At 49.2% G+C, this 22,861-nt stretch overlaps 1 pseudogene; it reads right to left on the bottom strand.

The window, feature by feature from the left end:
• Positions 1 to 348: 348 nt before the first annotated feature.
• On the bottom strand, positions 349 to 12,919 carry LOC129458750 (tubulin alpha chain-like; annotated as a pseudogene).
• Positions 12,920 to 22,861: the final 9,942 nt, after the last annotated feature.

Raw genomic sequence — 22,861 nt, 5'->3', positions numbered from 1 at the left:
TTCCATTGTACCTGGGGGCCAGAAGAGGTATGGCAGCTGCTAGGTTATCCAAATAAATCATCGAGCTTGCTACCCCCAGCTTTAACTGACTCATTCTATCTGGTATCTCATCACAGGAGTGCCAGGGTTAGGAGTCCAACCCTCACTGGATGTTCACCTTCCTGTGGCCTGGGGCATGTGCTTGGGGAGAGGTGGTCTCTCTGCATGGTGGATTGAACTGCTAATATGTATGAATTCATGGGCCCAGTGAGAGGAAGAGAAGGAAAGAAAACATCAGCTCACTGGTTTATGGGTGAAGATACCGGCAGAGCAGACCAGGGGCACCTGCCAAACATCAACAGATCCAGATCCGTTATTAGGCACTTTAATTAATTAATTAATTTATTTCTTGGAGACGGAATTTTGCTCTTGTTGCCCAAGTGGAGTGCAATGGTGCAATCTCGGCTCACAGCAACCTCTGCCTCCTGGGTTCAAGCGATTCTCTTGCCTCAGCCTCCTGAGTAGCTGAGATTACAGGCATGCACCACCATGCCCGGCTAATGTTTTGTATTTTTAGTAGAGACGGGGTTTCACCACGTTGGCCAGGCTGGTCTCGAACTCCTGACCTCAGGTGATCCACCCGCCTTGGTCTCCCAAAGTGCTGGGATTACAGGCGTGAGCCACCACGCCCGGCAACAGGCACTTTAATAGAGCAGGTTTCTCCAACCTCTTTCCCTTCCTTCTGTGCCCTTATTCCACCTCTACCCAGTACTAGAGGAACCAGTAGGTTAGCAGTCTCCTAGGAACAGCTTTGGAGAAAGACTCTGGAGTAAAATAGAAAAAATCAACCGCTATAGCAAGGGAGACTTGTGTTGCTTACACGAAGAAACGGGGCACAAGTAAGGACACACACCCATGTCAGAGCCACGCTATTAGCGAATTAAGACAAATGAACACAGTAGGTTGAGGCCCTTGTCTTTTGGGGACTATGGGGACTGAGGGAAAGGGGGAATACAGCCACGCAGAAGACTGTCAGACCTCTCTGCTCAGAAATGCAAACACAGAGGAAGATGCTAATAAAGGAAGAGGCCCAACACGTGGGCACCGACCAGCACACAAGGCCACAGCCCCTCTGGACCTAAGCATGCAGTTCCATGGTAGGGGCAGTCTGTGACCCTGGGCACTATGCTGTAGGCTCTGGGATTCCATCCTTTTGGTGAATACCCTCCCAGGGATCAAGGAGCAAGGCTCACAGATGCTGGGAATAAGTCTCTAGATTAACACTAGTAACCAGTTTCCTGAAGCCAAAGCAAGGCCACAGATGATATTTACGCAGCCCCAAGGCTTGCTGGTGCTTAAGAGAGCAAACACGTGCTAGAATTAAGTGTCCAAAAACCAGAGTAGGTAGTTCCAGGCCAAGCGTATGGGCGGCCCTCACCTTTCTGGCAGGGGCTGGGTTAGGTTCTGCTCAGTGGCCTTGCCAGGAACAGAGCCTGGCTCCGTGGAGATTCTCTGTGGTTTAAGAGTACATAAGCTTGCAACCTCTTCTGGCTGAGGGGACTTTAAGCACATTATTTAAAAGCAGCCTGGCCAGGCGAGGTGGCTCATGCCTGTGATCCCTGCACTTTGGGAGGCTGAGGTGGGCAGATCACCTGAGATCAGGGGTGTGAGACCAGCCTGGCCAACATAGTGAAACCCTATCTCTACTAAAAATACAAAAATTAGCCAGGCATGGTGGCGCATGCCTGTAATCCTAGCTATTCAGGAGGCTGAGGCAGAAGAATTGCTTGAACCTGGAAGGCAGACGTTGCAGTAAGCTGAGATCACGCCACTGCATGCCAGCCCGGGAGAGTGAGACTCTGTCTCAAAAAAAAAAAAAAAAAAAAAAAAAATAGCTGGGCGTGGTGGCTCACGCCGGTAATCCCAGCACTTTGTGAGGGTGAGAAGGGCAGATCGCCTGAGCTCAGGAGTTGGAGACCAGCCTGGGCAACATGGTGAAACCCTGTCTCCACTAAAATACAAAAAATTAGTCAAGCGTGGCGGTGTGTGCCTGTAGTCCCAGCTACTCGGGAGGCTGAGGGGGGAGAATCGCTTGAACCCAGAAGGCAGAGGTTGCAGTGAGTTAAGATCGTGCCACTGCACTCCAGCCTGGGCGACAGAGCGAGACTCCATCTCCAAAAAAATAAAAAAAAAAATAATAATAAAATAATAATAAAAGCAGCCTCCTTGAGCCTGGACTGTTCTAGAAGGGGCCATTTGTTTAGTCATTAGCTACTGCCAGAACCTTTTATACACTGATCTCTGAAACCACATGTGGGCAGATATGGCTATGCCTCTAGAACAATAGTTCCTAATTTCCTCATTAGCAACTCCGTTGAGAGTAAGAGATATGGATCTTCTTGCCTAAAAGTCTCATAGGCACTTTTAAGATTTACTTCAGAGCCAGGCATGAGGTGGTGCCTGTAGGCCACCACATGGGGAGGCTGAGACAGGAGGATGGCTTGAGCCCAGGAGTCCTCGGCTGTAGCATGCTGTGACCACATCTGTGAGAATAACCACTACATTCCAGCGCGTGCAACACAGCGAGACCCTGTTCCTTAAAGTAAGTTGTTTCGTATCTTCATAGTTCCAGGCTGGAGACCACTGTTTTTTTTTTGGAATCCTATTTCTTGGACCCTGTGTTTGTAAGGCATCAGGACAGAGCCCTCAAGTCTAAGATGGCTGCTGCGGAGAGGCCTGTGAAGGCAACCTCTGCTGCCCTCTCTTGGCCATCAGGCTGGAGGAGTGGTTAGAAGTGCTTGATTCCTTGTGGCACTGAAGTCCTGCAGTTTCTGTCCCAGAATGCTGGGGGCAGATAAACTTCTGGCAGCTTTCATCAGAATCTCTAGAAAGCTTACTCTTCCTCGAAGTGGGCTGGAGACAAGGGGGTACACATAGGGACCCCTGTGAAGTCGAAGTACTACAGCCTGGGTGCTGAGCCAGCGAAGACGTGTCAGGGTGGTCTGCTCACACAGGAGGGAAGCAGTGGAAGCCAATCCTCCACTAGACATGCCCTGGCTGGAGGCCCTAGCAGCAGAGGCCACCCTGACCTTTAACTTAGAAAGACATTAAAGGAAGCTGAGAAGCTTAAAGATGGCTCACTGCCTGGGCAGAATTCCAGAGTTCCACATCGCTTGCAACATCCATTGTATTTGTAGGAGGTCAGGGAATACTGGAATGAGATACACACACAACTACGGTGCGAGAGACCAGGTGTTACAGGTGCCAGGACCGCTAGAACACCTCATGCTTATCCTCGCTGTCCAAAGATTCTGTGCCTACTTCATAATCCTTCTCCAGGGCAGCCAGGTACTCTCGGGCCCAGAGAGCTCCCCTTCCTCCATGCCCTTGTCCACATAACAGTGCATAAATGCCCGCTTGGCATACATCAGGTCAAACTTTTGGTTGAGGTGGGCCCAGGCCTCCGTGATGGCTGTGGTATTGTTTAGCATGCAGACTGCCCACCGCACCTTGGCTATGGCACCCCCGGGCACCACTGTGGGGGACTGGTAGTTGATGCCAACCTAAGAAAAAACAAAGAAGTATAAGCACCTGGTTCTGTGTTTCCTGGAAGCGTCTGTACGGGGATCCCCACAATTAGGGAAGAGGCATTTGTCAACTTGTAAGAAACAAAGATAGAGGAAGATGATCACCACCACAAGGAAACAAGTCTAGAATAAGGGAGCTTCTGCAAGACAAGACTAGTGCCTTCAAAGTCAGTCAAGAAAAAGGGGGCTGGGTGCGGTGGCTCACGCTTGTAATCCCAGCACTTTGGCAGGCCAAGGCGGGTGGATCACCTGAGGTCAGGAGTTCGAGACCAGCCTGGCCAACATGGCGAAACCCCGACTCTACTAAAAATATTTAAAAAATTAGCCGGCCTGGTGGCAGGCGCCTGTAATCCCAGCTACTCGGGAGGCTAAGGCAGGAGAATCACTTGAACCCAGGAGGTGGAGCTTGCAGTGAACCGAGATCGCGCCATTGCACTCCAGCCTGGGGGATAAAAGTGAGACTTCGTCTCAAAAAAAAAAAAAAAAAAAAGAAAAAGGGTGGACTCTTATGCTAAGAGACAAATAAGCATAATGCCTGCTCCTTGATTAGATCATGACTGAAAAACTGACTATAAAAAACATTTGTGGGCTGGGAACAGTGGCTCACACCTGTAATCCCAACACTTTGGGAGGCCGAGGCGGGCAGATCACTTTGAGGTCAGGAGTTTGAGACCATCCTGGCCAACATGGCGAAACCCCATCTCTACTAAAAATACAAAAAATTAGCTGGGCATGGTGGCGCATGCCTGTAACCCCACTGACTTGGGAGGCTGAGACAAGAGAATCGTCTGAACCCTAGAGGTGGAGGTTGCAGTGAGCCAAGATGGAGCCACTGCACTCCATTCTGGGCAACAGAGCAAGACTCCATCTTCCCCCACCGCCACCCCCCCAAAAAAGTAGTGAGTTTAAATGGGTCAGTAAAGCAAAAATAAAGGAAACAGACCTAGATGTTAAGTCAAGGGAGTGGCTATACGGGTGTTAAATGAACTAGTATCCCTATTTTCCTGTAGCTTAGAAAACTAAGTTTAAAAAGTGTTAAACTTAGGGAAGATCTCCAATTAGACCTACTTTAACCATTTGTCTACCCAGAATATGTTGTTTTATTTTTTAAGAAACAGGGTCTCGCTCTGTTGCTGAGGCTGGTGTGGGGGATGCAATCGTAGCTCACTGCAGCCTAAACCTCCTGGACCCAGGTGATCCTCCCACCTCAGCCTTTTGCGCAGCTAGAACTATAAGCACACACTAGCACGACTGGCTAATTTTTAAAAATATTTTGTACAGATGGAGTCTCACATTGCCCAGGCTGGTCTCAAACTCCTGGGCTCAAGCCATCCTCCCACCTCTGCCTCCCAAAGTGCTGGATTACAGGCCTGAATCACTGCACCCAGCCCAGAATATAGAATACATTTTAGTGTTTCTCATCCTCAAAAAAAAAAAAAAGTCAACTTCTCATTAGAGTCTCTAGGGACAACAAGCTGACCATGTCCTAAAGGCAGCCTATTCTTCCCTTAAAGCAGCTAAAGCTCTTCCTAATATGGAGGCAGAAACAGTCTGCTTCCCAGATATATCCTACCCCACATTTCCATTTCTGAGCTACAGGACAACTCTTCCACACTAGCACGCAGCTATTATCCCTGCCTCTCCTCCTGTTGTGGTCATGTCCACAGCAGTGTCACAGGGCAGGAAAGCTATATATATTTTCTTTTTTTATTTTATTTTTTTTTTGAGACAGAGTCTCGCTCTGTCGCCCAGGCTGGAGTGCAGTGGCGCGATCTTGGCTCACTGCAAGCTCCGCCTCCTGGGTTCATGCCATTCTCCTGCCTCAATCCCCCCAGCAGCTGGGACTACAGGGGCAGGCCACCATGCCCGGCTAATTTTTTTTATATTTTTAATAGAGACGGGGTTTCACCGTGTTAGCCAGGATGGTCTCAATCTCCTGACCTTGTGATCCGCCCGCCTCGGCCTCCCAAAGTGCTGGAATTACAGGCGTGAGCCACTGCGCCCGGCCGCTATATATGTTTTCTAATGCCACAGCTGCCATCTCTAATCTTTCTGGAGTCTTACCCCAGAACAAAACCCATAAAACAAACTAGGTCATATGCCCAGCACCCTGGGAAGGTCAACTGGTAACAGGGTGGGGCATAAATGAGTGCTTCTTCCTCATTACTGCAAAAGGAAGAGAACGCATTCACAGACGCAGAACACAAGAAGCCTCTGACCTTCTGATCCGCACTTTCCCCATCATCTGATAATGGGCCTCTCTGGCTTCTGAAAGCCTTCCCTTCTGAGCAGGAGCCTACAGCACGTGGTTATATCCTTAGCACAAGTGACGAGGAGGCCATTCTCCCCATGTGACTGGCAGCCCTAGGGAATGCCTTTTTACCAGGCTAAGTAAAATGAAATTGATACTTTTCCTTTCATCAAGGCAATCTTTCAAGTAGAACCCACCCTGGCTTACAGTCCAAAGGCCTGGCTTCTAGACCAACTGAGATCTATCTAGTTAAAAGCATCCTCTAGCAGGGCACAGTGGCTCACACCTGTAACACTTTGGGAAGACATCATAGGTGGATCACCCATACACAGGAGTCTGAGACCAGCCTGGGCAATATGGTGAAGCCCCCCACCTCTCCAAAAAATACAAAGTTAGCAGGGTGTAGTGGCACAAACCTGTGGTCCCAGCTACTGAGGAGGCTGAGGCAGGAGGACTGCTTGACCGCAGGAGGTCAAGGCTGCAGTGAGCCAAGATGACGCCAGTGTACTCCAGCCTGGGTGACAGTGAGATCCTGTGCATTTGTTCCTCACACCTGCTCTGCAGGAAGCTCCCTTCTCAGCAGGTATACAGGCCATGTGCTAACTGCCCTTTACCCCCACTTGCCTTGAAACCTGTGGGACACCAGTCCAAAAAACAAATATTCGCTTGGTTTTAATGGTGGTGATGGTGGCATTCTCATCCTTGGGCACCACTTCTCCACGGTAGAGCATGCAGCAGGCCATGTATTTGCCGTGACGAGGGTCACACTTGCCCATCTGATTGGAGGGCTCAAAGTAGTCACTGGTGATCTCTGCCACTGAGAGCTGCTCATGGTAGACCTTCCCAGCTGAGATAATGGGTGAGTAGGTCACCAGGGGAAAGTGGATGCGAGGGTAGGGCACCAGATTGGTCTGGAACTCTGTGAGGTCCACGTTGAGGGCACCATCAAAACACAAGGAAGCAGTGATGGAGGACACAATCTGGCTGATGAGCCAGTTCAGGTTGGTTTAGGTAGGGCACAGGTTGTGGCAGCAGAGATCATAGATGGCCTCACTGTCTACCATGAAGGCAGTCTGAGTGCTCCAGGGTGGTGTGGGTGGTCAAGATAGAGTTATAGGGTTCTACAACTGTCATGGGCACTTGGGGGACTGGGTAGATAGCAAATTCCAACTTGAACTTCTTGCCATAGTCAACAGAAAGCCGCCCCATCACCAGGAAGGTAAAGCCTAAGCCAGTGCCATCCCCAAAACTATGGAAGATCAGGAAGCCCTGAAGCCTGGTGCACTGGTCTGTCTGGAGTAGGAGATAACATCATTAAGGATGTAGATGGCATGTCACCTGTCCCAACCCTCTTCTCCTGAGGAAACTTCTGTGTTGAAAGCTACTATTACCTAACTACACTTGCATTCACTTCTGTATTTTAGAAAGACTTTGAAGTATAGTTTATACTTAAGTGTGTGCATCTTTTGGACGTACAATGAATGATTTGACATGCACAGACACCTATATAACCAAACCAACAGAGATACAGAAATTCCCATCACCTCGAGAAAGTTCCCTAGTGTCCTTTTGCTTCACCTCCATAGAGGTGAAAAAAGATCACCTGTCCAGGTGTGGTGGTTCACGCCTGTAATCGCAGCACTTCGGCGTACCAAAGTGCTGGGATGGCAACACCCCATCTCTACAAAAAAATACAAAAAGTATCTGGGTGTTGCAGTGTGCACCTGTAGTCCCAGCTACTCAGGAGGCTGAGGCGGGAGGACCGTTTGAACCCAGGAGGTGGAGGTTGCAGTGAGCTGTGACTGCACCATTAGTGGCACTCCAGCCTAGGCAACAGAGCAACTCTCTCAAAAAAGAAAAAAAAAAAAAGATCACCTACAAGAGGTTTGGAGTTCCTAGGGAAAAGATGACTTGGAAAGGCAGTGTTGTGTATATGCAATGGTAGGGATGAGGCAGGACAGAGGATTTGCAGTCAGAGAGCCAGGCCCTCTCTGTTTTGTTGCCCTGCCCCCTAGTTACAGCAGAGTGGGAGTGGTGGTGGCATCCTGTTGAACATACAGATTACGAGGCCCTCACCTCAGACTGGAACCCAGGAACCTGCAGCTTTAACAAGTACCCCACGTGATTCTGATATAGCTGTTTCTTGGGTAAGAAAATCATCACTCTATACCAGACATATGGTAGTGACAGTATAAAAGAAGTCTAACCCTAGGAGGTATTTTATTTTCATTCTTGAGGAAGGGAGCACAGAATCCTACTCCTCAGGTCACTTCCAAGTCCTCAGTCTCTACTGAGCAGCAGGGAGTATGTCTAGGCAATCCCTCTACAGCAACAGGGCCGAAGTCCTGGCTCACAGGCAGCCTCACTCGTGGTTCTCAACGCCTCGGATAGGGGAAGGGTGAACTGGAGAAATGGTTGAGTGCTAAACAGGAGCCCCTCCCACCTGGACAGATCTGCATAGGAGTCTAAGAACAACAAGCTGAGCTGCTGTAGAGATGGATCAAAGGTCAAAAAAGGCTTGAATCAGACAGACCTGGCAAAGTGAGGAACCACCAGGGCAGAAGCCTGAGTCCACAAACTCAAGGCAGAGCAGGTTATTCAGGCTTCCAACCCTAGATCTGTACCCAGGACAGAAAACACATATCCCAAGGCCAGGCGCGGTGGCTCACGCTTGTAATCCCAGCACTTTGGGAGGCCGAGGCGGGCGGATCACGAGGTCAGGAGATCGAGACCACGGTGAAACCCCGTCTCTACTAAAAATACAAAAAATTAGCTGGGCGTGGTGGCGGGCGCCTGTAGTCCCGCTACTCGGAGAGGCTGAGGCAGGAGAATGGCGTGAACCCGGGAGGCGGAGCTTGCAGTGAGCCGAGATTGCGCCACTGCACTCCAGCCTGGGCGACAGAGCGAGACTCTGTCTCAAAAAAAAAAAAAAAAAAAAGAAAACACATATCCCCCTAGGAGAAGCGGAGTGGACTGAGAGGCCGGAGGAAAGATGTCAGGTACCAGCACAGGCTGTGGTTGCCTCCCAGCCAGGAAGAGGGTTAAGGATGCAATGACCTCCTGTAGGCGCCAGAGGCCTGCTCACCAGTTTTTGGATTCGCTCTAGCACCAAATCGATGATCTCCTTCCCCGCAGTGTAGTGGCCACGGGCATAGTTGTTGGCAGCATCTTCCACGCCAGATATCAGCTGTTCAGGTGGAAGAGCTGCCTATAAATGTCAGTTCTTACCCCATCTTGAGGGGAAGAAAGAACAAAGGTAAAACAAGCTGGTTCATTCTCCAAGGGAACGCCAGACACCAGAACCTTTGCTGCTAAGCCTCCCCAGGTACAGCTGCTCAACAGAGTGATGATGCACGGCATCCCAGAGGCCCACTTCTTTTCCTTTTCTTTTCTTTTTTTGAGACAGAGTTTCACTCTTGTTGCCCAGGCTGGAGTGCAATCGCGCGATCTTGGCTCACCACAGCCTCTGTCTCCCGGGTTCAAGCGATTCTCCTGCCTCAGCCTCCCGATCAGAGACCCACTTCTAAGGCCAGGTCCTGCCTGGGTTTGAGACGGGGAGAGCAGGTGGCACCTTCAATGGTCCTTTCCCTCTGATCACAGCCACTTCATTGTGCTAGGTGAGGAATCAGAGTGGTGTTAAGGAGAATCTCACTTCACTTTCGAACGGGATAAGAATACAGACTAATGTAAATTTTCACCATGGAAAGAGGAAAAAAAAAAAAGAATACAGACTAATGAAGAAACCCAGTCCACCATTTAACATCTAAAATAACAGCTTCAAAAAATGGAGGAGGGGTAGAATTGTCATGATTAGGAAACTGAGGAGATCCAGATGCAGAAGGGAGGAAGCAGGAAAGCCTCTGGAAGCCAGCAACAGCCAAGTTCACATAGGCCCACATCCTACGTGGGGGCCTATTTCAGTTCAGGCTAAGCAGGAGGCCAGTATGAATGTTCTTGGCTCCCTGCTTCTTATGCAATGGGCCACCCTCAAGAGTCTGAGGACAGGGAAAAGCAAGTTTTAAATTTCTGCTTTTACATCTGCTCCTTTCTGCAGTCTGCGTTCTAGGCCTGATCCCTGACTCCTATCTGGCAGTTTCCCGGCAGAGCTGTGCGAATGATCTTCCTGTCAATATAGGAAGCCCCCAGGACCCCTGCTGAGGACAGAGTCTAGACAAAAGCAATAGACTTCAGACTTCAATGCTGTTCATGGCTGGGGACTGCTTCCATCTCAAGTATTCTCCCCTTAAGCGGAGCTCCCATCTGACATTGGCGCTAGCAAAAACTATGGCCTGGGGGAAGGAGCCCCCACTCCTCCGTCCACTCACCTATGACAGCAGGCTCCAGGTCCACAGACAGCCCAGGACATATGCCTGCCAGGCTGGGTCTCCCTGAAGAAAGTGTTGAAGGAGTCATCACTGCTCCCCAGGGTCTTGTGGCTGGGCATGGTGCCACTGGGCTGGATGTCGTGCTCCAGGCAGTACAGCTCCCAGCAGGCATTGCCCATATGCACTCCGGCCTGGCCCACATGGATGGAGAAGCACTCACACTGCGAGGGTGAGCAGAGGAATATGCCCTGAGTGGTGCAGAGTGAAAGGTGGGGACTTGAAAAGCCTTCCCTGGGAGCACCCTTCGTCTTTCCTCCCTAAAGGCTGAAGCTTAGTGTTACCTAGTCCAAAGTTCAGACGACTGGCCGAGTGCAGTGGCTCATGCCTATAATCCCAGCACTCTGGGAGGCCAAGGCAGGCAGATCACCTGAGGTCAGGAGTTCCAGATCATCCTGGCCAACATAGTGAAACCCTGTCTCTACTAAAAATACAAAATTAGCTGGGCGTGGTGGTGGGCGCCTGTAGTCCCAGCTACTCAGGAGGCTGAGGCAGGAGAATCACTTGAACCCGGGAGGCAGAGGTTGCAGTGAGCTGAGAGCACAACACTGCACTACAGCCTAGGCGACAGAGCAAGACTCCATCTCAAAAAAAAAAAAACCAAAAAAACAAACCAAAGAACAAAAGTCCAGAAGACTCCGTTCTCTTTCCAAGCCTTCCCATACTTTAAGCCAAACCACCTTCAGGCCCTCATTTTCCTTCATTCACTCAGAGCTTAAGAAGGTGGTTATACCTAGGTCTCTGAGGCAGGAACTAGAGAAAGCCAAAACCAAATAGCCAAATCCCACTGCACAGTGTCCTCCCTGCTGCTTGGGAAAGCTCAGAGTCCTGTATTCCAAGACAGGCCCACCAAGAGCTTCTAGATTCAAGCACTGGGGCCTAGAAGAGGAGGTCTCCCATTGGCAGCAACTGTTTCCCCCACATCCCAAAAGGGCAGAAGACTAAGTTCAGACCTGTGGATCAACTGAGGAAGCAGCCTTGGAGTTAGAGCTAGCCTTCTGAAAGATCACCCACAAACTCCCCTTTTGGGGGGACAGGCACCTACCCTAGACACCTGTCCCTGCCAACTGCAGTACAGGCAAGCTAATTCAAGCCAGTACTCCTTAATTAAGCGTCGCAGCGGAGACCAGAAGACCCACCCCACCTTTCGACTCTTTTCACTCAGGTAACTCCTACGATGGATAAACCCTCCCTCTCATCTTCTGGTCCTTCACCCAACCCACAGTCTAGGGGATCAATGTAAAAGGGCCGAGCACCTCCCAGATGTAGAAGGGATCTTCTAGGGTGACAGTAGGCAACAGTTTAACAGTCTTAGGAACTACCCTCTAAGCCTCAGAGCCTTTAAGTGGGCTCAGAGCAGGGGCGGGGATCAAGAGGTTTCCGGGGGGTACAAGGACCTCTGTGTACCCACCCCAAGTTCTCAGGTTTTTTTTTTGTTTGTTTGCTTTGATTTTTTTGAGACGGAGTTTCGCTCTTGTTGCCCAGGCTAGAGTGCAATGGCGCAATTTCCGCTCAACGCAACCTCAGCCTCCCGGGTTCAAGTGATTCTCCTGCCTCAGCCTCCCGAGTAGCTGGGACTATAGGCATGCACCACCACGGCTGGCTAATTTTGTATTTTTAGTAGAGATGGGTTTCTCCATGTTGGTCAGGCTGGTCTCGAACTCCCGACCTCAGGTGGTCCGCCTGCCTCGGCCTCCCAAAGTGTTGGGATTATAGGCGTGAGCCACCGCGCCCGACCAGTCAAAGTTCTCAGTTTTAACAGAGGGACCTCAAGTCCTTGGGCACCAAACAGGAGAAAAGTGGAGTCAAGAATATTCTTTTCAAGGCCCCGAGAGCTTACAGGAATCCCTAGTCAGGTATGGGGCCAAAGGGCGAGGACCTCTACCTCTGGCCAGAGTCGGGCGCCCAAGACAAAGACATTCAGGGGAACAGGTTTTAAACTGGAGAAATCTGTTAGAGCTTCCCAATCATCCTGGGCCTTGCCTCCTGCGCGGGAGTGTGATCTCAGAGGAAGGCGGGGACCGCAGCTACAAGCCGGCACCTCTTTGCCCAGGACCGCAGCGGGAGAAATTTGGGGCGGGTCCTAGATCCCCTCCAGGTCTCCAGAGCACGCTCCGCCGCAGAGCCGACTCCGCTGCCCGACCTTGCGCGCAGCGCACAAGCGACCACACCACGTTCTCGCCCACGCTTTACCGCTCGCCAGCCTCCCTAGTCCCGCGGCGCTTCTGGGGCGCTCAGAACGTTTCTAGCTCGCACCGCCTCCCGTAGGGGAAGTAGGGTAGAAAAGTGGTGCCGGGACTCCTCGGGCGTCCCCGGGCTTTCTGCAGAGCCCACCTTCGCCCTGAACGCCCAAACACCCCTGGCATCCCCGCGCAGCCCACCCCACACCCTGGACTGCCGGGGCGCCCTTCCTTTTTGCGCTGCGGGCCCTTCCCACCGACCCCCCGTGCGCCCCCGGCATCCTCCCCATCGTGCGACACCTTCCCCCGCACAGCATCCCTCACCACGGTCGATCCAGTAGTTGAAGTTGGAGGGTCGCTGACTGCAGACACTACAGGGCTCTCCAGCAACACCACGAATCCCAACGCGCGGTTGCTGGCGGGGGCCTTATAAATCCCCGGAGGGCCGCTGGTTGTGTCTCCTGGCGGGGACTCCCATTGGGTCGCAGCTGGACAGAGGTCGTCCCCCCCGCGACTCTCACTGGGCAAGGCCCCCACCAAGGCCCGCCCCTCTCTCCGCTATTGGCCGGCCGCTTACGAAACATCCCCGCCGCAGCGAGTCATTGGACAGTTTGTAAAGCCAGAGGCAGAGTCTCGGGCGTCCGCGTCCTCCCGGCCAGCTCGACCCTCTTCTCTGTTGGGGTGAGTGCTGGGTCTACGAGGTGGAATCTTTGGGGGAAACACCTTCGTTCTGTTTTAGTTTTAGGACTTTACACCAGTGACACCGCTGACCTGATTCGAAAAGTGTGTCGGCCTTGGAGGAGGGTGCATACTTAAGTTCAGCAACCACTACAGAAGGTGCTGTGATGAGAACCGACTGCTGGGAGTTTCCAGAGCGGGACAAAATGCGGCTGGGGTGGGTAGGATAGGCAGACAGGCATGGGAAAGGACATTGCAGGCGCCGGTAGTTGACGTTTACTTCCCTTTTGACCGGAGCAACTGCTCAGGTTCAGGTGACTGAGATTCCTGCAAGAGCAAGGGGTCCGGGCTGGCCAAAGCAGACTGAGGGCGGCCTATAGGGTGGAGGTGAAAAGGAGGCGTGGGGCCTTCAATGCTAGGCTGGAGAGCTTGCATATAATTTCCCTGGCATATAATTTCAAACCATCGAGGGGTTTTGAGCAGAGGAGTGATGTGATCACTGCAGCATTCTGAGCAGTACTTAGATGTGACTTGTGCATTATTTTTTTCCAGTGATGGTTTCACATTGTTCCATGCTAAAGAGCATTCACATACTTTTCCCCTTTTTCCAAACTTTTCCTTAGCTGAGATGTTTTACTGCGAAATATCTAAGTGTAACAAATTAGCCCCTTTCTTTTTGGGAGGGTTAATTGGTGTTTGGTTTATCAAATGATTGGCCACCCCGCCCAATGATTACCCTTAGTATTTGTGAGGCACATTCCAGAGGAACCCAAAGCATCGCCATCTCCTGTTCATCCCCACTTCCCAGTGGACAGGTGATTGCATCCAGTTTGTATAGAATCAGGCTTGGAGACTTGAATTACCTGAGGAAAATCTGCAGCTGATATGACTTTCTGCTGATAGGTGATTGCATCCAGTTTGTATAGAATCAGGCTTGGAGACTTGAATTACCTGAGGAAAATCTGCAGCTGATATGACTTTCTGCTGATAGGTGATTGCATCCAGTTTGTATAGAATCAGGCTTGGAGACTTGAATTACCTGAGGAAAATCTGCAGCTGATATGACTTTCTGCTGATAGGTGATTGCATCCAGTTTGTATAGAATCAGGCTTGGAGACTTGAATTACCTGAGGAAAATCTGCAGCTGATATGACTTTCTGCTGATAGGTGATTGCATCCAGTTTGTATAGAATCAGGCTTGGAGACTTGAATTACCTGAGGAAAATCTGCAGCTGATATGACTTTCTGCTGATAGGTGATTGCATCCAGTTTGTATAGAATCAGGCTTGGAGACTTGAATTACCTGAGGAAAATCTGCAGCTGATAGGACTTTCTGCTGATAGAACTCAGGAAGACCCTGTCACTGGCCAGTGTGACATCAGACCAGCTGTCCCCTGGATGCCTGCACCCATTTTTACACAAGACTCTAGCAGTGTCATTCAAAACTGTCTGGAAATGTTTTGAAACGAAATGCCTGTTCAGGTGACTCAAGAAGGTTTAAGTCCAGAGTGCAGAGGTTAACTTCAAAGTCTGAAAAGTATTCTTTGGTCTCAATCCTTGTTAATGGGCTGCATGAGGCTGCCAGCTCTAAAGTAGATGCCTCTGGTTAGGGGATAAGGTGAGAGAATGTGGGCAAACATCCAAATAAGCGCTTTGAAACCTCATGTATATAAAGAGTTAAGAGACGGCTATTCATTGGCTGTCACTACCCCTAGCAAAACAACTCAAATGTTGCATTTGAGTTGTTGCCTTCCACTGAAGGCAGGCCTATCAGTGATTAAAATAAAGCTACCTAGTAATAAACTCAAAATATCATAAACTCAACACTATCATCTCTTGCTTGCCTCACCTCATGAAGCACTCATTCCACCTGCTGGTAGAGTCAGCCAGTTAAAAATGTCTTTCCATTCCTGAGTTGACTCTAACCCAGGGATTATAAATACATTTGAAACAGTGACATTCAGTGTTATTTATGGAAGTTACACAACCCCCCCATCCCTGCCATTGGCAGTATACTTCTTTATATCAAACTGATTAAAACTAATCCTCTTCTAAGCTATTTGGAGTTATCTCTATTATCTAGACTGCCTTCTAGCTTAGAGTTTTATTTCTAACTTTTCCTCCTCCTCTACTCTATATCACCCTACTTAACTCCTTTGTCATTACAGGGACACCATTTTCACACACCTCTTCAGGAATTTAAAATATTCCAAAATTCAGAGAGTCTCACTGTTGCTGGAAAAAGGGGTCCAATGCAGACCCCAAGAGAGGGTTCTTGGATCTCACGCAGGAGGGAATTCACGGCGAGTCACAGAGTGCACAGTAAGAGGTAGTTTATTGAAAGCGACTCAGTTACAGAGTAAGGCGTCCTCAGAAAGCAAGAGGAGCAACGTGCCATGCCTGTTTTTAACTCTTCTTATGTAGAGGCCTTAACGATGTTAAAGCTAAGTTATGTCTACATGCTGGCGGGCTGACAGCATGACAATTTAGGAGTTTGTTGATTGAAAGAAAGTTATCCTTGGCATTTGAGTGTGTAATTACCTCAAAGCATGATTATAACTATCTTTTTTTTTTTTGAGACAGAGTCTCGGTCTGTCGCCCAGGCTGGAGTGCAGTGGCGCGATCTCGACTCACTGCAAGCTCCGCCTCCCGGGTTCACGCCATTCTCCTGCCTCAGCCTCTCCGAGTAGCTGGGACTACAGGCGCCCGCCACCACGCCCGGCTAATTTTTTGTATTTTTAGTAGAGACGGGGTTTCACCATGTTAACCAGGGTAGTCTCGATCTCCTGACCTCGTGATCCGCCCACCTCGGCCTCCCAAAGTGCTAGGATTACACGCATGAGCCACCGCGCCTGGCCTTTTTCAGGGTATTTTTAAAATTCTCTTTGGCCAAGAGGGGGATCTGCACTGTTGAGGGGCTTAGGGTTTTTTTTATTTTTTATTTTATATTCCTCCTTTTTTGTCAAGGTTTGCCAGAGGCAGTATTAAAAAACGATCCAGGCCGGGCACAGTGGCTCATGCCTCTAATCCCAGCACTTTGGGAGGCTGAGGCGGGTGGATTACCTGAGGTCAGGAGTTTGAAACCAGCCTGACCAACATGGTGAAACCCCGTCTCTACTAAAAATACAAAATTAGCTGGGTGTGGTGGCGCATGCCTGTAAGCCCAGCTACTAGGGAGGCTGAGGCAGGAGAATCACTTGAACCCGGGAGGCGGAGGTTGCAGTGAGCCAAGATCACACCATTGCACTCTAGCCTGGGTAACAAGAACAAAACTCCATCTCAAAAAAAAAAACAAAAAACAAAACAAAACAAAAAAACAAGAAAATAAAACCCCAAGAGTTTACATTTTATCAAGATAATTCATATGCTATGTTTATTAGGATTTTGGTTGCTAAAAAAGACTGAGATTTAAAGGGTTAAAGCTTTTTTTTTTTTTTTTTTTTTTTTTTTTTTTTTTTTTTTTTTTTTTGACAGTCTCTCACTCTGTTCCCCAGGCTAGAGTGCAATGGCGCGATCTCGGCTCACTGCAACCTCTGCCTCCTGGATTCAAGCTATTCTCCTGCCTCAGCCTCCCGAGTAGCTGGGACTACAGGCACGTGCCACCACTCCCGGCTAATTTTTGTATTTTTAGTGCAGATGGGGTTTCATCATGTTGGCCAGGCTGGTCTTGAACTCCTGACCTCAGGTGATCCGCCTGCCTCGGCTTCCCAAAGTGCTGGGATTACAGGTGTGAGCCACCCTGCCCAGCTACCTTTTTTTATGTAAAATTATCCTCTTTATAACTTGCCTTACCAAAAATACATCTTCATTTCCAAAACTTTCTACATCTCTCTCCCCTACTTAGTGGTTCCTTTCTACCTTTTTTCATAAGTAACCATTTTCTTTTCTTGAGATGGTGTTTCACTCTTGTTTCCCAGGCTGGAGTGCAATGGCACGATCTTGGCTTACCACAACCTCCACCTCCCGGGTTCAAGCGATTCTCCTGCCTCAGCCTCCCAAGTAGCTAGGATTATAGGCATGCACCACCACACCCAGCTAATTTTATATTTTTAGTAGAGATGGGGTTTCTCCATGTTGATCAGGCTGGTCTTGAACTCCCAACCTCAGGTGATCCGTCCACCTCGGCCTCCCAAAGTGCTGGGATTACAGGTGTGAGCCATCACGCCCAGCTTTTTTTTTTTTTTTTTTTTCCCCGAGATGGAGTCTTGCTCTCTCGCCCAGGCTGTAGTGCAGTGGCATGATCTCGGCTCACTGCAACCTCTGCCTCCTGGGTTCAAGCAATTCTCCTGCCTCAGCCTCCTGAGTAGCTGGGATTACAGGTGCCTGCCACCACGCTCGGCTAATTTTTGTGTTTTTAGTAGAGACGGTGTTTCACTATGTTGGCCAGGCTGGTCTCAAACTTGTGACCTCAGGTGATCCTCCTGCCTTGGCCTCCCAAAGTATTGGGATTACAGGCGTAAGCCACTGTGCCCAGCCATAAGTAACCTTTTTTTTTTTTTCTTTTGAGTTGGAGTTTCGCTCTTGTTGCCCAAGCTGGAGTGCAATGGCATGATCTCGGCTCACCACAACCTCCGCTTCCCAGGTTCAAGTGTCTGTCCTGCATCAGCCTCCTGAGTAGCTGGGATTACAGGCATGCACCACCACGCCCAGCTAATTTTGTATTTTTAGTAGAGAGGGGTTTATCCATGTTGGTTAGGCTGGTCTTGAACCCTGACCTCAGGTGATCTGCCCGCCTTGGCCTCCCAAAGTGCTGGGATTACAGGTGTGAGCCACCACACCCAGCCAAGTAACCATTTTCTTCTTTTTTTTTCTTTTCTTTTCTTTTCTTTTTTTTTTTTTTGAGACGGAGTTTTGCTTTTGTTGCCCAGGCTGGAGTGCAATGGTGCCATCTCGGCTTACTGCAAACTCTGCCTCCCGGGTTCAAGCAATTCTCCTGCCTCAGCCTCCCGAGTAGCTGGGATTGCAGGCATGCGCCTCCACGCCCAGCTAATTTTGTATTTTTAGCAGAGACAGGGTTTCACCATGTTGGTCGGGCTGGTCTTGAACTTCTGACCTCAGGTGATCCACTCACCTTAGCCTCCCAAAGTGCTAGGTTACAGGCGTGAGCCACCACGCCCGGCCCGAGTAACCATTTTCAAGTCCATAATTTGAATTGACCCTTAGATGGCTTCTGAATTAGACAACATTATTCTTTTTCTCAATAAGACTAGTTCCCAAGAGGCTTTTGCCCTCCAATGCCGCCCAGAGAGATGCTGAATTAAACAACCCAAAGAATGAAAACCATCAAGACCAGAAGGAAAATGATAGGTGTAAGCTTAGGGCATAAAAGCCGAGGGTCGTGTATGTCACTAGCGAGGCATAGACAGCAAATATGCAGCTGAGAAAGGGGACAAGGGGGACTGAGAACCAGTAGGTGCTGGCAAATATGCCTCTGAACCTCAATTTATCCAACAGCCCTGGGCAGGGGCCTCTAACCCCCAGTTCCCATTGAATATAAAGAAACATGAGCATCCCATGACTCCTGGGGCTCAGAAGGCTCAGCAGGAAAAGGAACAACACAGGGAAGGGAAGGAATGCAAAGGGCACTCACTTGTCTGTGAATCTGAAAACTTAAGAAGCATTTTATAGAGAAAACCATTCCACAATCCTAGAAACATGTTTTTCCATATCATAAACTTCTCTTAATTGGATATAACTCAGACATCCATCAAGTAATCCAAGGAAAGCTATGGACCAAAATTTTTGTTAAAGTCTTTATGGAAGTCTGGATTTTTTAGGGTTTGTGTTTGTTTGGTTGTTGTTCTTGTTGTTTTTGAGATGGAGTCTCACTCTGTTGCCCAGACTGGAGTGCAGTGGTGTGATCATGGCTCACTGCAACCTCCATCTCCCAGGTTTAAGCAATTCTCCTGCCTCAGCCTCCCAAGTAGCTGGGATTACAGGCATGCACTACCATGTCTGGCTAATTTTTGTATTTTTAGTAGTGATGCAGTTTCACCATGTTGGCCAGGCTGGTCTCAAACTCCTGGCTTCAAGTGATCCACCCACTTTGACCTCCCAAAGTGCTGGGATTACAGGCGGGAGCCACTACACCCGGCTGGAAGTTTGGTTTTTAAGAAGCCTTTTTCACGTTTTTTTTTCTCAGTGTCAAATTAGTCTCTAATGTTTCCATTTGACCTAGAACTCACTGAATTGTATTAGAAAAACAAAATCTCGGCCAGGTGCAGTAGCTCATGCCTGTAATGCCAGCAGTTTGTGCGCCTGTATTCCGAGCTACTTGGGAGGCTGAGGCAGGAGAATCGCATGTACCCGGGAGGCAGAGGTTGTAGTGAGCTAAGATCACGCCACTGAACTGTAGCCTGGGTGACAACAGCCAAACTCCATCTCAAAAAAAAAAAAAAAAAAAAAAAAGAAAAGAAAGTTATCCTTGGCATTTGAGTAAGTATGTCAAAGCATAACTATAACTATTTTTAAAACATATATTGTTATGCAATATTGGGACAGCTGGACGTTCTGCTGTCATAGGAGTTTGTTCTTGCAGGCATTACTAAAACATCTTATGGCCATGGGTCGTGACTGGCAAGGAATGTGCCTTGCTAGTTTTAAGCTGGAGTTGATTTTAAAATGGTGTCACCCTGGCTTTCCATGCTCCTGTTTCCTTAACCCAATGGTCAACTCTAGTTTTCAAGCAATCCAAAGTATCCTGATAAACCTGTGTCCTTTCTCTCTATATATCCTCCCCATCCTCCTCCACCACATAGCAATGAAGTGACACTGTGAATTGAAGTAACACCCATCAGTCTGGGCATGGGACGGATAAAAGAAGTTGGATGGAGAGGCTTTTGTGGGAACAAGAATATCCTGTTAACCTAGTGGTGAAGAATCAAGGTAAACAGTGATAGACCAGGACCATGTTTCAGGATTTATTCTTGAGCCAGTGCCAAGACTGTACAGGCAGTACCTGGCTTTCAAATAGTGGAATTTCTTTCTTTCTTCTTTTATTTTATTTTTTTGAGACCGAGTCTCGCTCTGCCACCCAGGCTGGAGTGCAATGGCACGATCTTGGCTCACTGCAACCTCCACCTTCTGGGTTCAAGTGATTCTCCTGCCTCATCCTCCCAAGTAGCTGGGATTACAGGCACCCACCACCATGCCCAGCTAATTTTTTGTATTTTTAGTAGAGACGGGGTTTCACCATGTTGGCCAGGCTGGTCTTGAACTCCTGACCTCAGGTGATCCACCAGCCTCAGCCTCCTAAAGTGCTGGGATTACAGGTGTGAGCCACCGCGCTTGGCCTGGAATTTCTTACAAATACCTTAGAACAGTTGCCCAAGCTGAGTGTCGATATGAGCTTTCTTTTCTTACTGTCTTAGCTTGAAATTTATTTCCCCTTTGACTCAGACAACTGCTCCCTAGGATAGAACCCCCAGTTTCCAGCCAGTCCCTATTTTGCATCTCATTTCAGGGCCCATTCAGGACACAGGGGAGAAGGGATGATGTATAAACCCATGGAGCTTGTCACTCTCCTCTTACCTCCTTGAGGCAGTAAGTGTTCCCAGCCCACATTCTATCTCCTCGGTAGTTTCCCTATCATTATGTAAGTCAGAGTTTATCCTGATCCTCAACTTGAAATAGACTGTCTGGGGTCACCAGGTTTGGATTGTGAAGGGACCCTGCCCTCACAGCAGCAGAGGCCTTGCTTCTGGCATTCCACATTAGAACTGTTTGTTATGGCGCTGTGCTTCCAGTACACATATGGGCTTGTGTCATAGGTTAAAAACTACTCAACATCTATTGTTTCTCTCGGAGGCAAAATGCATTCTAAGTTTCAACTGACTTCAAGTGAATTTGATGGACACTCCTGCCACTTAACTCTAAATTCTGACACCTACAGATTCCAGGAATTTAATTTTCCAAACGCAAGAAAATCTTGGTCATAATTGAATGGTTGGTTAGCACATTAGCTGGGTGTGGTGGCACATGCCTGTAGTCCCAGCTACTCAGGAGGCTGAGGCACGAGAATCTCTTGAATCTGGGAGGTGGAGGTTGCAGTAAGTGGAGATCACGCCACTGCACTCAGCCTAAGCGACAGAGGGAGACTCTTTCTAAAAAAAAAAAAAAAAAAAAGAAAAAAAAAAGGTTAGCACCTGCTGAGGTTAACATCTTTATTCCCTTACCCTCTGAAGACTTAGCCATGGTCACGACCACACTGAAATACTCTCTCACTAACCTGTGTAACTGTTTTCACTGTCTTCTTCAAACAGCATTGAAAAAAAAGTACAGTACCTATTCTGTTTTGTTTTTTGTTTTTTTTTTTGAAACAGAGTCTTTGGTACTCAGGCTGGAGTGCAGTGGTGTGATCTTGGCTCACCATAACCTCAAGCTCCTGACCTCAAGCAATTCTCCTGCCTTGGCCTCCCAAAGTGCTGGGATTGCAGGTGTGAACTGCCACATCTGGCCCCCCAACTATTCCTGTATCAGAAATGTAACTCGCCCACTCACCACCAGCCCACACTCCGGGTTCTCCCATCACTCCACTGCCTGCTCTTCTGCTGATCACAATGGAAGAAGAGATCGTGGCACTTGTCATTGACAATGGCTCCAGCACATGCAAAGCTGGCTTTGCTGGGTACAGTTCCCCCGAGTCATGTTCCCCTCCATCATCAGGCATCCCCGGCACCAGATGATGGTGGGCATAGGCCAGAAGGACTCCTACCTGGGTGATGAGGCCCAGAGCAAGTGCAGCATCCTGACCCTGAAAGTGCCTCGTGGACCACCACATCATCACCAACTGAGATGACATGGAGAAGATCTGGCACCACACCTTCTACAATTAGCTGCACACGGCTCCCAAGGAGCACCCAGTGCTGCTGCCTGAGGCCCCTCTGAACCCCAGGGCCAACAGAAAGAAGATGACTCGGATTGAGACCTTCAACACCCCAGCAAGGTACATGGCCATCCAGGCTGTGCTGTCCCTGTACCCCTCTGGTCACACCACTAGTATTATCATACACAGCCGAGACCCACACGGTGCCCGTCTACAAGGGCTATGCCTTCCCCCATGCCATCCTGCATCTGGATGACTGGCACCTGACCAACCAACCCATGGAGATCTTCAGGGAGCCCAGCTACTGCTTCACCACCACAGCCAAACGGGAGACCATGCGCAACATCAAGGAGAAGCTGCGGAAATGGCCACCACAGCGTCCTCCACCTCCCTGGAGAAGATCTAGGAGCTGTCCAAGTGGTTCCAGTGTCTGGAGGCGCTGTTCCAGCCCTCCTTCCTGGGTATGGAATCTTGTGGCATCCACCAGGCCACTTTCAACTCCATAAAGTGTGATGTGCACATCCATAAGGACCTGTTTGCCAACGTGGTGCTGTCTGGTGACACCCCTGTGTACCTGGGCATCACCTACAAGATGCAGAAGATCACAACCCTGGTGCCCAGCTCCAAGAAGATCATCACCTCCCGAGTGCAAGTCCTTGTGTGGATTGGCAGCTCCATCCTGGCCGCCTTCCAGCAGATGTGGATCATCAAGCAGGAGTAGGATGAGTCAAGCCCCTCCATCACCCACTGCAAATGCTTCTAAATGGACTGCAAGCAGACACGTATCATGTGCTTCACGGATTAATGTAGAAGTATAAATTTGCCCCTGGCAAATGCATACACCTCATGCTAGCCTCAATAAACCAGAATAAGCCTTTCAAAAGAACTGGTCCTTGAAGCTTGTGTATCAGCACCGGATTGTAGAACTTGTTGCTGATTTTGACTTTGTTAACTGTTCCCTTGGTATCTGTCTAATACTC

The sequence above is a fragment of the Symphalangus syndactylus genome, chromosome 19 (assembly GCF_028878055.3).
Source record: "Symphalangus syndactylus isolate Jambi chromosome 19, NHGRI_mSymSyn1-v2.1_pri, whole genome shotgun sequence".
NCBI lineage: Eukaryota > Metazoa > Chordata > Mammalia > Primates > Hylobatidae > Symphalangus > Symphalangus syndactylus.
This window is presented reverse-complemented; position numbering and strand designations above follow the sequence as displayed.